A 5,693-nucleotide genomic window follows, 5' to 3' on the forward strand; every position below is an offset into this window, starting at 1 on the left:
ACATTGGGCTGGCAGCTATGAGGTGTCTGACTTCAGCCTTCAGGCGCAGCTGGGTTCAAACCAGGATGTATATAAACTTAGATTGCTGATGCTATTGGCCATTGAGAGGCTTTGAAGCCACTGGTCGGTAGGAGCAGTCCTCCATAGGAATGAATGGAATTCTACAGTATTTCAATGAAATGTTTCAAGGAGAAAATGACATGTATTTAAGTATTTCTGTTGTATTAGTGGGGACAGTATCATTAGTCATCTCTATAGCATTATGCTATAATTAAGCAATTAAAAAAAATATATAAAAACTAATTCAATTGTAATGTTTAAGGTGTCTGTAATATAATAAACATGTCAAAAACGAATGTAGACATTAATACATGCATTTATAGAACTTGGCGGCTTCAACAGAGCCCCCCCCCTCCCTCCCCCATCAGTCATCTACTGCATATAACAAGCCTGATTTTCCTGTGTTTTATATATATTTCCACACTATGAGGTTGGAATAATACTGTGAAATTGTGAAAATCATGATTATGCCGTTTTAGTGTAAGAGCTGTTTGAAAAGACTGCCTGTTCTGCTGGGGTTTTGGTCTGCCTGGCGACATCACCGGGCGCTATAAATGAACAGACCAATAACAGAGAGTTTCAAACCTAACAAAGAGTTTCAATAACAGCTGGTTTTCAGGTTACATATCCATCCAATTAGGCACCTCACTTAGACCACACCCAGACAGTCCTAGCTAAATTGTTGCTTGAGAAATGTATTATTTGCTAAGAAGCTATTTTTGTTTATTTTTGACCATAACAGTTCATAAAATAACAGTAAGGTTCATAACTGTTACCCAGAAAGGATGTTGAGATCTGAACTGCTGCGTTGGACCTTTAAATACATTGAGTGTTAGTTCTAGTCTACCTAGAGTGTCAGATGGTTGGGCAAAGCTCAATCAAACATTTTTACATTTTAGTCATTTAGCAGACACTCTTATCCAGAGCAACTTACAGTAGTGAATGCATGCATTTCAATTCATTTCATACATTTTTTCCTCGTACTGGCCCCCCCCGTGGGAATCGAACCCACAACCCTGGCGTTGCGAACACCATGCTCTACCAACTGAGCCACATGGTGTGGAATAGTATCTGAACCCTGGTCTCCCTTCAGGAGTGCCACCCGTGCTCAGTTTAGATCTGAACTGAGAGGAGGAGATGTAAAAAGTGTCTCTGGACTAAATATCAGGGTTAGGGTTATCCTACTATCTGTCTCTACTGGTGTGTCTATTTTCCGTGGTACGGGGGGATTACGGCACATCCCAGGACCGTCTTCACCTCCCGTCCTGATGTCCAGTATTTCTACCACCCAGACACCTTTACCTCGCTAGCTACCTAAATTATTAGATTTTACTTTATTATATTAGATTTTAGTTGAGTCATATTTTTCACAGGGAAAGTGTTATAGCTAGGACTAGATTTCCAAAAGCATGAGAAATGCATCTGTCAGGGGTGTGTGTGTGTGCGTGCGCACGTGTGTGTGGTGGGGATGGTGCTGACCCAGTTTGGATGACATGCAGCTGAAAGCAGCTTGCTAAGGCTGGCAGACCAGAATGTGCATTTTTTAACAGCGGCTGAGGCATCATTCAGCCCCAGCTCCCCTTCTTTACAGCCTGTTTACCATAGAATTACACTGCAGACACAATCAAGCTCCACTCCTCGCTGAACCACGGAGGCTTAATTGTGAGAGATGAACTGAAAACTGCACTCAGCCGACTCCTTTGGATTGGTTATTTGCTGTGGTTAAAGAGGCTTCTGGATTAGCCTGGAGGTTGCATGCCTAATCAGTCTGAAGTGAACCAGCGGTCCCTGCTGCTTCTTGGTGACTGTCTACTCTGTCTTGCTGGGTCGCCGCGCCTGTTGCTCATACACTGTACTGTGGTATGAGACCAGGTCATTTCAGGAAAGGTTTATCCAGGGTTTATCTCTAACACAGAGATGGCAGGGAAGACCAGAGAATGGAAGGTAGTGGAACTTGGTGAAGTACATTTAACAGAACAGGTTCAAGTCACAGATACTGCACATGTACAGATGGTGTTACAGTACTGGGCAACATGGATAAATGGTTTATCTAACAGTGGCTGAATATAAATAATCATTTAATGATAGGGCAGGTGTTTGTGTTTAAGTTCCTCTGGACTGTTAACTAATAAACAGGCAGGGAGAGAGTGAACGGCAGGTAACGCTGGCGCCGGGCCCTGCAGTGACTTCAGGTAGCGGAGGCGCCGGGCCCTGCAGTGACTTCAGGTAGCGGAGGCGCCGGGCCCTGCAGTGACTTCAGGTAGCGGAGACGCCGGGCCCAGCAGTGACTTCAGGTAGCGGAGGCGCCGGGCCCTGCAGTGACTTCAGGTAGCGGAGGCGCCGGGCCCAGCAGTGACTTCAGGTAGCGGAGGCGCCGGGCCCTGCAGTGACTTCAGGTAGCGGAGGTGCCGGGCCCTGCAGTGACTTCAGGTAGCGGAGGCGCCGGGCCCTGCAGTGACTTCAGGTAGCGGAGGCGCCGGGCCCAGCAGTGACTTCAGGTAGCGGAGGCGCCGGGCCCAGCAGTGACTTCAGGTAGCGGAGGCGCCGGGCCCAGCAGTGACTTCAGGTAGCGGAGGCGCCGGGCCCTGCAGTGACTTCAGGTAGGGGAGGCGCCGGGCCCAGCAGTGACTTCAGGTAGCGGAGGCGCCGGGCCCTGCAGTGACTTCAGGTAGCGGAGGCGCCGGGCCCTGCAGTGACTTCAGGTAACGGAGGCGCCGGGCCCTGCAGTGACTTCAGGTAGCGGAGGCGCCGGGCCCTGCAGTGACTTCAGGTAGCGGAGGCGCCGGGCCCTGCAGTGACTTCAGGTAGCGGAGGCGCCGGGCCCTGCAGTGACTTCAGGTAGCGGAGGTGCCGGGCCCTGCAGTGACTTCAGGTAGCGGAGGCGCCGGGCCCTGCAGTGACTTCAGGTAGCGGAGGCGCCGGGCCCAGCAGTGACTTCAGGTAGCGGAGGCGCCGGGCCCAGCAGTGACTTCAGGTAGCGGAGGCGCCGGGCCCAGCAGTGACTTCAGGTAGCGGAGGCGCCGGGCCCTGCAGTGACTTCAGGTAGCGGAGGCGCCGGGCCCAGCAGTGACTTCAGGTAGCGGAGGCGCCGGGCCCTGCAGTGACTTCAGGTAGCGGATGCGCCGGGCCCTGCAGTGACTTCAGATAATGGAGGCGCCGGGCCCTGCAGTGACTTCAGGTAGTGGAGGCGCCGGGCCCTGCAGTGACTTCAGGTAGCGGAGGCGCCGGGCCCTGCAGTGACAGGTCACACAATGACTCATCGCTGGGCTTCTGAGCAGAGCATGGCTGCCTGGTGAATTTGTCTCCTTCCTTCCTTCCTTCCTTCCTTCCATCCACCTCTCCTCTCCTCTCCTCTCCTCTCCTCTCCTCTCCTCTCCTCCATACCACACAGCAGTATATTGTGATGGGAATGGAAATATCATGCATATTCAATGAGCAGAAAAGAGCAGAGACTTGCAACAACAGGCTTTGATCTAAATGAGTCTGTGAAAAAGCGGATTCCTTGGGTTAGAACCGTTGGGTGCAAAATAAAGGCCAGGGAACTTTTAATGGCTTGGCATGCTTTTTCACAGCTGTTGCTTTGCTCACTGCAGTGGTGCCTCTTGTGACAGTCAAGTACAGGGTAAATAAACAAGCATTCAACACCACAAAGCCGTCTGAGAGAGCAGGGGTCTGGGCAGGGACATGTAGTCTTATCTGTGATATACAACTACAGCAAAACCTTAAAGAGTGAAATGACGTTGCCACAAGCAGCACCACAGATATTGAGATGAACGAGCAGCAAGACTTTGCTCTCACACAGTCACATACAGTATCTATGCATATTCAGGGGTTTGCTTCATGCTGATCACAGCTTGGTGGTCAGGGCACCAATACAGCATAGAAGTTTCAACACTCTTAGTTATTGTGGAAATTGACCCACTATACTGTTTACCTTCTGCATTTACGTCATATCGCTGAGTCTATAACTTTAATGTTAAATATAGTTATAATGTTCCACGAGGGCTGGGGAAGGGAAGAACCACAAACCATTGATCCGATGGACTCTCATTCGCGTGATTGGATCTTCAGGTGACATGGAGGGTGACTGGATCATCAGGTGACATGGAGGGTGACTGGATCATCAGGTGACATGGAGTGTGACTGGATCCTCAGGTGACATGGAGTGTGACTGGATCCTCAGGTGACATGGAGTGTGACTGGATCTTCAGGCGACATGGAGTGTGACTGGATCTTCAGGTGACATGGAGTGTGACTGGATCTTCAGGTGACATGGATTGTGACTGGATCTTCAGGTGACATGGAGTGTGACTGGATCCTCAGGTGACATGGAGGGTGACTGGATCTTCAGGTGACATGGAGGGTGACTGGATCTTCAGGTGACATGGAGTGTGACTGGATCTTCAGGTAACATGGAGTGTGACTGGATCCTCAGGTGACATGGAGTGTGACTGGATCTTCAGGTGACATGGAGTGTGACTGGATCCTCAGGTGACATGGAGTGTGACTGTATCCTCAGGTGACATGGAGTGTGACTGGATCTTCAGGTGACATGGATTGTGACTGGATCTTCAGGTGACATGGAGTGTGACTGGATCCTCAGGTGACATGGAGGGTGACTGGATCTTCAGGTGACATGGAGTGTGACTGGATCCTCAGGTGACATGGAGGGTGACTGGATCTTCAGGTGACATGGAGGGTGACTGGATCTTCAGGTGACATGGAGTGTGACTGGATCCTCAGGTGACATGGAGGGTGACTGGATCTTCAGGTGACATGGAGGGTGACTGGATCTTCAGGTGACATGGAGTGTGACTGGATCTTCAGGTGACATGGAGTGTGACTGGATCCTCAGGTGACATGGAGTGTGACTGGATCTTCAGGTGACATGGAGTGTGACTGGATCCTCAGGTGACATGGAGTGTGACTGTATCCTCAGGTGACATGGAGTGTGACTGGATCTTCAGGTGACATGGATTGTGACTGGATCTTCAGGTGACATGGAGTGTGACTGGATCCTCAGGTGACATGGAGGGTGACTGGATCTTCAGGTGACATGGAGGGTGACTGGATCCTCAGGTGACATGGAGGGTGACTGGATCTTCAGGTGACATGGAGGGTGACTGGATCTTCAGGTGACATGGAGTGTGACTGGATCTTCAGGTGACATGGAGGGTGACTGGATCTTCAGGTGACATGGAGGGTGACTGGATCTTCAGGTGACATGGAGGGTGACTGGATCTTCAGGTGACATGGAGTGTGACTGGATCCTCAGGTGACATGGAGGGTGACTGGATCTTCAGGTGACATGGAGTGTGACTGGATCCTCAGGTGACATGGAGGGTGACTGGATCTTCAGGTGACATGGAGTGTGACTGGATCCTCAGGTGACATGGAGTGTGACTGGATCCTCAGGTGACATGGAGGGTGACTGGATCTTCAGGTGACATGGAGTGTGACTGGATCCTCAGGTGACATGGAGGGTGACTGGATCTTCAGGTGACATGGAGTGTGACTGGATCCTCAGGTGACATGGAGTGTGACTGGATCCTCAGGTGACATGGAGGGTGACTGGATCTTCAGGTGACATGGAGTGTGACTGGATCCTCAGGTGACATGGAGGGTGACTGGAT

At 50.8% G+C, this 5,693-nt stretch overlaps 1 non-coding gene across 1 annotated transcript; it reads right to left on the reverse strand.

Annotated features, from left to right (window-relative positions):
* Positions 1-1,047: 1,047 nt before the first annotated feature.
* trnaa-cgc (transfer RNA alanine (anticodon CGC)) lies at positions 1,048-1,120 on the reverse strand. The gene has a single exon. It is a non-coding gene; the product is annotated as a tRNA-Ala (tRNA).
* Positions 1,121-5,693: the final 4,573 nt, after the last annotated feature.

The sequence above is a fragment of the Salmo trutta genome, chromosome 34 (genome assembly GCF_901001165.1).
Source record: "Salmo trutta chromosome 34, fSalTru1.1, whole genome shotgun sequence".
Taxonomy (NCBI): domain Eukaryota; kingdom Metazoa; phylum Chordata; class Actinopteri; order Salmoniformes; family Salmonidae; genus Salmo; species Salmo trutta.